The sequence below is a fragment of the Convolutriloba macropyga genome, chromosome 8 (assembly GCF_964194025.1).
Source record: "Convolutriloba macropyga chromosome 8, txConMacr16.3, whole genome shotgun sequence".
Classification (NCBI taxonomy): Eukaryota; Metazoa; Xenacoelomorpha; order Acoela; family Convolutidae; genus Convolutriloba; species Convolutriloba macropyga.
Window position 1 is genome coordinate 32532553 of NC_134475.1, and position 12733 is coordinate 32545285.

Genomic DNA, 12733 nt, shown 5'->3' on the forward strand with positions numbered 1-12733 from the left:
CAGGTTTCGTCGCTTGATATTGGGGAATTACTTTTCAAGAAAATGACAGTTTACTTTTTAGTTTTGTTTGTTTTGTTGTTTCTATTTGGGTCTTATCGATTAGTCTCCAAAGTAGCAATTCTTAATTAGAACTGCTAGAAGGTATTCTACGACTTCTGATATTTTTCAAATGCTGTGGTAAGGGATATTGGCAGGCGATTAGTCTCCAAAGTAGCAATTCTTAATTAGAACTGCTAGAAGGTATTCTACGACTTCTGATATTTTTCAAATGCTGTGGTAAGGGATATTGGCATGGTTTTGAGGTTCTCTCATATTACATAATCTTATCTTAATTTGTCTTACCTTATCTTATTGTACTCTTGTCTATATTGTTGGCAATTTCTTTAGTTTTGGCCTCTTTTCTCACTTCTGACAATTATTTCCATAATGCTGTTGTTTTTTGTACCCATTCTAAGGATGCGCAGAGTCAAAATTTTGGTATTTTTGTTAGAGATTCTTAAAACACTAAGTCAGAAATTTTTAATTGTTTATATATTTTTTTGTGCATTTTCTCGCATATCGGATTAAGGTCGTACTTGTCTATCTTATTTTGTTCTTGCTGATAAAATCTTAGTTGTCAGCTCCTTAATTAGTTCAATTCTTTGGATTGTAATTCAGGACTTGTCCTGCTATGTTTTTACAATCTGTGACTATTTGTTGGCTTCACTTGCATATATTTTGCCCGTTTTATTCATAATATTTAGAGTTTATGCCACTTTTTTCATGTCACTCTCCTGATAGAAAAAGTTGCGATAAAGAGTGGCATAATCTTGTTGTCTAATCACAAAACTGTTTCAACTGGTTCATATTATCATGCTATACATAGGGCGCTAAAAATTTACACTATCTACAAACTGTGCAATAGTTTTTATCACTACGAGAGTTGGTTGTTAAACTGACTGTTCCACTACTGCCTCACGCTCTTTATTATTGGTCCAACTTTGCGGAGAAGGACTCCTTCCTTCTTCAATCAATTGGAAAATCAATTATCTAAAATTTCTACTCAAAGATAAACTTATCGATTACTCTCCACGGTCAATGTATTCTTTTAGTGTCCACAACAGACAAACAAAAACGCTTCCTTTAATTTGAAGAAGCAGACAGAAAAAGAAGGTCAGTATATAATGCTTACCTTTCATCAGCGGTCCGGAAATATTTATTTTTTAAATTCAATTTTTGGCGAAACGAAAACATGCTCCAGAACAATGGAGACCAAAGAAGATATTTAAGCCAAAAAAATGAATTTGTGTACCAAGACCTCATTGGTGGGGAAAGTAGAGAGATATTGGTGCCATTGAAAACAAAATACTGCTAAAATTCCCGGGTCGAGAAAAAATCAGAAAAATATGTAAGATCAGCGGTGAAAAGTTGGTTTTTTCACCGCAAATCTCCTACAACATTTTGCGGTGAATGCGGTGAAATTTTGAAAGTTCACCGCTATATTAAGCGGTGAACTTACAAAAATGCACATTTCACCTCTTTCTAGAAGTTACCGTCCTTGCACGGATTCGAACCCCTCACCTGCTGCAAGTCAGCCACTAGTTCGTCCACTGCGCCACTTCTTCGCTAAAATTTAGCATATTTGTTTTGAATTTAAATCAAATTCACTTTCCTTTATGTAAAAAATACGCGTCGAACTTTTGTAAGATAAGCGGTGAAATTACAAATTTTAGCGGTGAAATGTGGTGAATGCGGTGAAATTATGTAAGTTCACCGCTGGCTCTAGTGGTGAAATTACATAAATTCACCACTTAAAAAGTTTCAAGAAGATGTATGATTATTCGTGAGTAAGCTTTCCGTGCGTCTTTTAAAAAATGTATTTTAACTTCATTGAAAAAAGACAGTTCGAAACGTTTTCTATGCGGTGAATTTATGTAAGTTCACCACTAAGTTAAGCGGTGAATTTATGTAATTTCATCGCATTCACCGCTTATCTTACATAATTTGGACATTTTTTCCAAGAGGTGAATTTAAGTAATTTTATCGCTATATTCAGCGGTGAAATTACGTAATTTCACCGTTACCAGGCGATAATGATTTTTTCGCCGCATTCACCACCTGACTTATGTAATTTCACCCCATTCACCGTTTATCTTACAAACTTTTCCGCATTCACCGCTTATCTTACACAATTTTGCATTGAATGGCGGTGACACCTCAACTGCTACTAAAATTGAGCATGCAAACCTTCTATTGTCAACCACGCAAAATCAAAATTCACAAGTTACAATTCAGATGATTAAAAAGCCAAGAGTTCGCATCATCATCAGTTTTTTTTCAAAAAAGCAAAATTTTAGTTGGCGTCTACTCTTCCCTTGAAATTTGTGTTTTAATCGCAGAGAGTTGATGGTTCATATAAACTAAGAAAATAATAGTTTTCATAATTCGTTATTTTCCAATGACGTTAGTTGTACTGTGAACATTACACCGCAGAAGTGAACCCCAAAATTTCCGCTTCAGTAAAATTCGCTCGAAAATTGGATACATAAAACGAACGAAATTAGGAGACATCCTTTGTATCTTATTTTTCGGAAAAAGGGTTGCGCCATTTTTGCGAAATATAAATAAATTTTAAAAATGTAAAATAGGTGACAAGTATTGTAGCACGTTTCCGCTCATTTTAGGTCTCTACTATTTGCCTTAAAAGTATCTCTAATCCTCAATTAAGTCTAATTAAAAGCGCGCACTTTGAGCATGCAAAAGTGATTTTATACTTTGTAAAAATAAGCACTTTATTAAAGATTTAATTGAAGCTTTTAAAGATTCAGAGTGATTTAAATAAAAACAACTTTAAAGACAAAGTAGAAAAGCCGAGTCATCGATTTTTTTCCGAAAAATCCCTCGCTCAAAAAGGCTTTGTATATCAATGTGGGACTGGCCGATTTTGTTATATAGGACTATTTTATGGTTTTGGTTATGTGAAATACAGGGCAAAGAATCTTTTTCTAAGAATAGCTGAGAATAAGAGAAAAGAATGAAAAAGGAAATAATTAAGAACAATTGTGATAAAAAGATATACAGTTAACAGCTGGGATGGCTGTCGTGTGTGCATTTGGTTGTGATGTGGGACTTGATATGAAACTATCACAACCAAACATGGGATTAGATTATCCGTTTGAGTATGTTAAAACGTACATTTAAAAGCGGCCGCTAATTTGTAGTCGGATTATTGAACGAAAATATTGAATACAGTGGGTATAATGGCATTGGAAATAATGGCACTGGGTATTTTGGCTTTGGGTATAATGGCATTGGTTATAGTGGCATTGGTTCTAATGGCATTGGGTATAATGTCAAGCAACCCTATAATTATGATTGATCATAAACCCTTAAGTTAAATTTCGTCCCAAACGAGACTTTTAGAAATTTCCGCCTTTAGTGGACATATGTGAAGTTCCAACATCACATATAGCCAGGTTTTATCTAAAATTTCAACTGTGAATAAATGTGAGGTTAAAATTTTGGAGAATATTACAAAAGATAAACAAAGATTGGATGAACTTAAATTCCGTCACTTTTATTCAAAATTGCCAAATTTTAAGAATTGCGAATAAATATGACGAACATTTCCGATTTTGAGCGAATTCAAACTATTTTTCACAGTTGTCACCTTTGTCCACAGACGCTTATGAACCCAATCCAAAAACATTATTGCGGGTACTAATTACTTTTTAGAGTAAAATTACTCGATCGTATTGTACTTTTAGCAACGTAATGAATCCCCAGGCCAGCCGATCGGAGAGCAATTCGACTGCTTAAAAAAGCGTCAAGTCAGCCAGAAAATAAATAGTCTATTATAGATAGCCCTGCGGGCTTGTGGCCGCGCTTCGACGCGATAACCAGATTGTGGTTTCTAAGATTACATCTCAGCGCGGATGAATGGCATGGTTCGCTGCGGCTTGCAACTACTCGACGCCCTGAAAATTGACGTACTTTTTTCTTTGGCGCACTGTAATTCCTTTGATCAAATTTGGTAATTGATTTGAAATCAGTACAAAACTCAACACTTTTTGTCTCTTTGTTAACAAAAGTGAATTTTATTTTTCATAATTTTTTTCAGGTTAGGTCTAAAATAAACTTAACGACAGTTCAAAACCACATCATGTCTAATAATTGCTCAACATTTTCTATCATAACTTTGGACCTTTAATTTTGTGTGAATTTATTCAACTTAAAATTCCAACTTCCACCAGACTTCAAGCATTGCTATTAACTTAGCAAGTTTAATCAAGTTTTCCGCCAATTGAAGGACTTAAAATTTTTGCCTTTTAAACTGAGATCAGTTGTTTCATTGTTCCTCGTTCAGTTGATTTTCTTCTAATAATATTAAAATTTACCTCACTCAATTCTTAGTCAGAATTTGTTGTCAACAACTACTTGTCAGAATGAAGAAACGTTTGGAGACAATTTTTCTCATTGCAAAAGTTTTAGTTGTGGAGCATTTTGTAGAATTTTTAAATCTTTTTCAACAAATGTATCGAAAACTGCGAAATACTGCCAAAGAAAACATTTTTCCCCCATGGAAGATTTTTATATTGCTGTCAAGAATATAAATCTCTACAAGATACTTTCAGAGATAGTACATGCTAGTTTTTTTAAAATTGCAGCTGGTGTTGCTTATTGACTCTAAGAAAAATTGAACTTCGTGTTGTAAAAAAACTTCCTTCATATGAAAAAAATTCTTCTAATTTTTGACGAAAAATTGGCAAGAGATGAAACTTTGAGAAACAAAAAGATACTGGAGGAAAAATGGGAGAGCGTAAGAGGACTAGTATCAATGTTTTAAAACAAAATAGATGCTGGTTGTTTGAAACCGTCCAATACGCTTAACATAAGCTTAAGGAATCGCCATTTAATTGAGGCTGAATTCTCTTTTATACTGGTCAAAAATCCAATATTTACGAATAGATACTTCAGCATTTTAGATAAGATACGTGAGCAACATGACAAAGTTACTTATGCAACTCGAACCATCTTAAACTGTTATTTAAGAGTTACAAAAAATGCAAAAGCTGCTCTAATTGAGTCTGAAAATTGATTGCTTTTGATTTTCTTAACAAAAATCTGCAACTATTATTTTGAATATAAATATATTTGTATATATATATTTATATATATATATATATATATATATATATATATATATATATATTGATATGTATATATAATTATGTATATCTATATATATATATATATATATATATATATATATATATATAGATATATTCATATTTATAAATATATATATATATATATATATATATATGATCATATGTATTTTTATATAATGTCAGCTCAAAATTATATAATTTTTTAATTTTTTTATTTATAAATTTTTATATTTTTTATCTCAAATATATAGCGGATATATTGCATTAGCACCCTTTATCAGGAAAATTTGAGAACTATGGGGTCATATACGACTTTTGAGGGTGGAGCATATTAGATCCAACTGAAATTGTATTATCCAAGTTTGTGGAGAAACACTTTTTCTCGCATGCTCACAATATTTTTTTCTACCATGCCAACCCACGCTAAATTTAACGGGATTATGTAAAGTGGAAAAAACACTTTTTGAAACTAGTTACCAATAGTATTGTGTATACTACTATAATACAATATTGTTATTGTTCCGACCCTACTATATGCTCGACTGTTTTTTTTGTTCAGTCACTTTTCGGCGACGGATATATTTGTTGTACATAATTGTGAGTTTTATCATCAGAAAGCTTGCCAAGCGTATAGCGTCCGATTTAATTTTTTTTTAATTTTTCCTTGTTGCGAAGAGTTACAGAGGTTAAAGAATTTGTAAACGTTGAGCTCACTTCCATTGTTTTGTGGACATATTCTGTAATATTTGTGATGGTTTCAAACATCAAGAACCTAGAAGTTTTATTAAAGTTTCAAAGAACGAAAGAAGAACTTACCTGGCGAACTTTGTCAATAAATAACGGCCACAAACCTAAAGTCAATTCTAATTCAGTCTTGGCGCTATCATTATCTTATTGATCTATCAATCATATGTCAGAAGTAAATTCTCCAACCAACAGAAACCAGATTCTAACATTCACCGAACCCCAACTAATGAACTCGATTGTACCTAGGCCATAAATGATTCTCAAGAAATGTTGATGAAAATAGAAAATCATCTCCAGGATTCGGAACTAAAATCTATTCGAATGTCAATCATGTAAAATATTTTTAGCCAATCTAAAATTTCTCTGTATATTTTCGCATAGATACTATAAATAAGAGCTAATTTTTGTATATTTTCTGTTTGAATTTTAATTTAAACTTCAACTTATTGAATTCTTTGACCCGTGTTATCAACCAGGACAATTTTCTTGAAATTCCCTGGTTTCCAAATTGAAAGGTAGTGCTGACATAATAAATTGCTGATATGAACATCATATACATAGATGAGGGATTTTTTGGCTCTTGTTCTTATGAAAATGTTCGGCAACTAACAATTTGGCGGCCTTTTGCTAAATTGTAGCGTTTTTTTTTAAATCAAAAATGCATCATTTATTTTAGATACATATTTGGGTTTTTGAAAATTTTCTATCTCTTCCTCATTTAGTGCACTATTAAGTCAAAAATGTGGTTGAGCGAGGTCGGAACGTTATGTTCAAACGCACATTACCGATTCTTCTTGCTATACACTATATAATCTATATAATTATAAGTGATACAATAAAATTCTAGATATATTAATAAACAAAATACGTGAGGGCAAAACCATTTGATTTGTTTAAGTATGCCTCTCAAATTTTACATAAAAAGCAAAAGATTTTTTCTAATTTTTCTATTATTTTGCTGTGAAATTTTGCAGCCTAAAACATTGGTATGAACTTCAACTAATATGAAAACTAATGTCATATTTGTACATCAAAATTTTATGAAATGGCATGTGCTCCGTCTCTGTGGTGTATAACGTGCTGTGGGAGGCCAAGGGGAAAGCGGATTGGGGCAGCACTAACCCAAAAAAACCTCTATAAAATATAGAGTTACCCGACATCAAATATTGCCATTTCATATCTACTTCTTCAGTCTGCTAAATCCAATTTAGATAGACTGTCATATTTTTTAAGCAGTTTTTCAATTTGGATTGTTAAGTTTTGACGCCATTTGCAGTTTGAGATAGTGGTTAATAAAAAAATAACTCCAACATGTAATTTTCAATTCTAGCACAGACAAACGTCCGTTCATTATAAATGAACAGTCCACTTATGAACATGTCAACATATTGTGGAAGAATCCAACAAATCGTCAGTGGTTTTGGTAGACAATCTTGTAAAAAGTTTTTTTACTCCAGAAAAACAGCCAGGTTTCCTATCATGAATTTATAGAAGCATTTCTTTTTCACAAACTGATGAACAGTTTTTAGCAAACCAATAACCTATAGAATCGAAGACGTTGAGTATCGGACGTTGACTTGGCAAATGCTAAGTTGTGGCCAATATTCGGATTTTAGATCATATTTCATATGAGAGTCTTACGAAAACAAAATTATATTTGATCAATATTTGTTGCTGATGGAATATTAACTTTTTAAACTAATAGTTTACGACAAAGAATATATTGACTCGTGCCGCGCGGCACTGGTTTGTTTTGATGATTCGCCCAACAAAGTTTTGTTTGAAAAGTCACACCACGAAAAATTGAAGCATATAGATTAAATAGATAATAATGATATATGGAAGATTTTCGTAATTGATGTCTTTCAATCTTTGTAAACCTTCTATTGTCAACCACTCAAAATCGCAATCCAAAAATTACAAATGAAATGACTAAAAAGCCAAGAATTCACATCATCATCAGTTTTTTTTTCAAAAATGCAAAATTTAAGTTGGCGTCTACTCTTCCCCTGAATTTTGTGTTTTAATCGGAGAGTTGATGGTTCACATAACCGAGGAAAAAAATAGTTTTCATCATTGGTTATTTTCCAATGACGTTAGTTGTACTGTGAACATTACACCGCAGCGGTGAACACCAAAATTTCGGCCTTAGTAAAAATCGTTCGAAAATTAGATGCATAAAAGGAACCAAATTAGGAGACATCCTTTGTATCTTATTTTTCGGAAAAAGGGTTGCGCCATTTTAGCGAAATATAAATACTTTAAAATTCTAAAATAGGTGACAAGTATTGTAGCACGTTTCCGCTCCATTTATGTATCTATTATTCGCCTTAATAGTATCTCTAAACAGCCAATTAGCCTAATTAAACGCGCGCTTTTCGAGCATGCTAATACTGTGTAATAAATACTGTAATAAAGTTTTAATTGAAGCTTTTAAAGCTTCAAAATCATTTAAAACAAGCAACTTTAGAGTAATTTCCCAGACTTTCCTGTCAGTAGTAGTAGTAGTTGCACTGTTTCACCCTCCGGTCTGCAAACCAGCTATGGTTCAGTTAGAAAAGCCGAGCCATCGATTTTTTTTAAGTTTTGGGTATTTTAAGTTTTTAAGTTACCATATTAAGTTTTGGGTATTAATGTGGGACTGGCCGATTTTGCGCTGGCCATATCTTCCAGTTGATTTACTGGTGTAGATTCAATGAACCGGAGTAGGAACCCTTTAATAAGTAGTAATAAAGTAATAATTAAGTACTACTAGTAGTAATAATGCATTAATAACCACTTTTAAGCTCAAAAACGCGCCTTAAATAAAACTTAATTGCGAATTATAGTGCGAAATTGAGTTACGTTGCGTGCGAAAAAGAGATAAGTAAATGGAGCAGATTTGTGATACATAGCGCGCAAAAGATAGGAAACATAGCTTGTACTTTAAATTTGCGACTAAAATTTGGCGCTTTTGCGAACACGGCTTGCACAATTCCCATCACTTTTGCCTGTTCTTGCTAAAGTAGCCATTTTTTTGTAATTTTGTTGCGTTTTCAATGTATTAACGTAGGAAAAATGAACACGAGATACACAGATCGGGCATATTGGCCCGTGACGATTTGGGTATACCTCTGTGGCGTAATGAATGTTTTCCCATAACATAGACATAAATAATATTAAACTTTAAAAATTATTAAGGCATAAATTTATTAAGTCGAGGAATTTTTACGGGCTAAATGTTTGAGAAATCAAATCGCTGGCGTTCGTTTTGAAATCTTTATTTGAAAACATTTCATCTATTGCCTCAGATGGCCATCTTATTACGGAGTAATACGTCTAGCTTTGACCCACATTTTGCTCAGTTTTGATGACCTCACTGTTTATTGGACTACTTTTGGGAGTTAGTTTCATTTTTCAATTTGCATCTTTTTTTATAGCTCTCTGTTAATTTTATACTCCCTGGGAAAAATGCATGAGCCTATAAATTGAATCATAGAAATTTGTCAGCTGAAAAACATATTTTAATTGTGTTCTTTCATAGCCTGCCAAGTTCATTGGCAAAAGTTATCCAATAACAGCAGTCCGATGTTTCAAATTACATTCCACTCTTCTCAGTCTTTAAGTTTTTTATTTATATTTATATCACAGTTTCACCAAAATTTTAGCCAAATGATTAATATATTTTATATAAGAAAGGCTGTTGGAAGGACTGTTCAGTTGTAGTCAGTAGTAAGCTCATCTGCTATATGACTGGAGGGGGGGGGGGGGGTCCGGACCCCCCCCCCCCTGCAAAGAACTTTACCACCGAAAAACTGATTTTCTCTCAGTGAAATCAAGTTTTTTGTTTAAGTTTCACCAGTCTGAGATATTTTCCTTGTGATACGTTGACTGGTGAAACTTAAACAAAAAACTTGATTTCACTGAGAGAAAATCAGTTTTTCGGTGGTAAAGTTCTTTGCAGGAGGGGTTGTCCGGACCCCCCTCCCTCCAGTCATATAGCAGCTGCCGGTTGCTGGTGTGCTGGTGTTAAGGCAACCTAGAGCAGTTCCTCCTTGGCTCGACGGTAAAAACTCATTTTCTATAGAACTAAAAGTTTTACTATCGGGCCTTAAACTTGGAATAAATTTCAAAATTTTCAAAAATTTTTTGCAAAAAAATTTGAAAATTTTTTAAAGTCCTAAAATGGTCTGAAATGGATTTTGCGCTATGAAAGAGCACTCAAAAGTGATTTTTGTTGACTTCACTTTTTTTCACCTATGCAGTAAAAGGGTCGAAACATATAATATTTCTAAAATTTTTTCGAAATTTCAAAGTTTTTCGATGTCCTAAAATTGTCTGAAATGGATTTTGCGCTATGAAAGAGCACTCAAAAGCGATTTTTTGTTGACTTCACTTTTTTTCACCTAAATAGTATAGGGGTCGAAACAAAATATTTCTAAAATTTTTTCGAAATTTTTTCAAAGTTTTTCGATGTCCTAAAATGGTCTGAAATGGATTTTGCGTTATGAAAGAGCACTCAAAAGTGATTTTTTGTTGACTTCACTTTTTTTCACCTAAGAAGTATTGGGGTCGAAACATGTAAAAAATTTTGATTTTTGAGAAAAGTTTTTCAAAAATTTTAAAAGTCCTAGAATGGTCTGAAATGGATTTTGCGCTATGAAAGAGCACTCAAAACTGATTTTTTTGTTGACTTCATTTGTTCAACCAAATAGGACCGGAAAAACTCAGTTTCTGAAGTAGTCTGAATTAAGTCAAAGAGTAGTCAGAAGCAGTTTTTGTTAACAATACTTTTGCAAATGTTCAGTATGATGTGGAAAGGTTGGCTTTGTTTTTTATATACATATGAAACTATGTATATTTCTATCAAAACAGTACGTATATTTGCTTGCATGTGTTCAAAATTGTAATTTTCATGTCAGAATGAACAATTGAAAGAAAGGAAAGAATGAAAGTTTTATGTATATAATTATGCGTATTCATGAATATACTGAAAGTATATATGGAAGTGTATATTGGTTTGTAAGTAAATATAACTGTGCTTAAGTTTAGTAATATGTTTGTATGAGTATAAGCTGAAATGTATGTTTGTGGGTAGAAATTGTAAATGTGTGTAGTTGTTAAGACGTTTTTGTTTTTATGTGTTTATGTTTTTCTATATCTATACATTGCAATGTATGTATTTATGTCTGAATGTGTTTATGTATTTATGTATTTATATGCTTGCAATCAGACGAGAACGAGAGAGAGGGAGATAAGTCCATGGAGGACAATTTAATTGCCTTGAAGAATGTTGTTATTTGTCTCCACGATCCAATAACATTATATCTTGTAAACAGATTTTGACCTTCAGCGCTGATAAACTCTGTCCTCTAAACATTGACAAGCAAAATATCACAACCGAAGAGGACAACAATTTTTTGATTTTCTGAGCATGCTTTTTGAAAATCTGAATTTTCTACACCTAGCTAGCTACCATATTAAAAACTATCAAGATTTTTTACAGAAAAGAAATTGAATTCATGCTCTTTGTCTTTGAATCCTTGGCAAGAAAATGATAAAATGTTGCAACACAGAAGACAAAAACAACTTTTTGATGTTCTGAGCATGCTTTTTTTGAAAACATATTTCCTTACATTTATTCAGCTACCCTTCTAGGATTGAGCAAGATTATTTACAGGAAAATTGTACTTGGGATAAATTGTTGAGAGATAAACAAAAAATTGAGCTAAGTAAAAAGAATCAATTCTGTAAAAAACCGAAAAATTTGGTAGAAAAACTATGATACGCAGGAGCAGCTGAACTTTTTAGTTCAATAAAGTAGAATGATAGGAATTCATCAAGAGCTTGAATCAGACAAAAACTGTAATGATGTACAAGAAGAGTAGTTTCCACTGGAACTGTAAAAATAGCTAAATTTTCAAAAGTTAATCAGCCACTTGATCAATTAAGCAAGAAGAAACCCAACCTCTGTATCTGCGGGGGTTGCTAGAAACAGCTTCAGTCAGTAGTGTATAAGTCTTGTTTGCGTATTGGAAATAACACTAATGATAATTCGTGATTTGCCTGAAATCTTAAACAAAAGCGAATCGCTTCTTCAGTAAATGGTTCCAACATACTGAATAGACATATACTCAACTATTAAACAGTGGAAGTAAATTACCAGAGCACCTCAAGCCAACAAAAATCGAATGAGTTCATTATTGTTCGTTCTTGAATCAAATTTCCTGTGCATTCAGTAACCCTGTGTTAATTTTTTGGATTACTTATTGTTCTGTCAACGTTATAGAATAAAATAACCGTAACGGTATTTGATAGAGCATCGGAAAGAGTAACATCCACTGGAAATTGAAATTGAAAGCAGCAGAGTTTATATAACATATTATTGGGTTATGAAGCCTGACGAACATCTCGGAACTGAACACAACACTACTGCTACCTACTACTGCTACTGCCTACTACTACTATCTACAACTACTATCTACAATTAGTACCAACTACTACTACTACTACTACTACTACTACTACTACTACTACTACTACTACTACTACTGCTACCTACTAGTACTACCTACAGCTACAACTAGATACTAATACTAACTACTACAACTACTTATTGGTTCTAAGTTACACTAGTACCTACTACTACTTCCTTTTAATACCTTCAATTTTTACCTATTGTGTACTAACTGTCTACAAGAATGTGTTTCTGTTTTTCTAAAAAATGAAAACATTTCTTATCTCTAGAGACTCGTTAAGCATAATCAACAGAAGCTTTTATCTATCTCAAATTAATTTGTCCTGACTGACACAGACCGATAGAATATACCCGTCAATATTTTCAACAAATCATTAAG

The 12733-nt window shown here is 32.7% G+C and overlaps 1 protein-coding gene across 1 annotated transcript in view; it reads left to right on the forward strand.

The window, feature by feature from the left end:
* The first annotated feature begins 982 nt into the window (after positions 1 to 982).
* LOC142345026 (uncharacterized) overlaps positions 983 to 12733 on the forward strand; it is a 79505-nt gene continuing 67754 nt past the window's right edge. Inside the window, exon 1 of the mRNA XM_075397110.1 lies at positions 983 to 1152. The gene's annotated coding sequence lies outside the window, so the exon portion shown is untranslated. The remainder of the gene's footprint in view (positions 1153 to 12733) is intronic.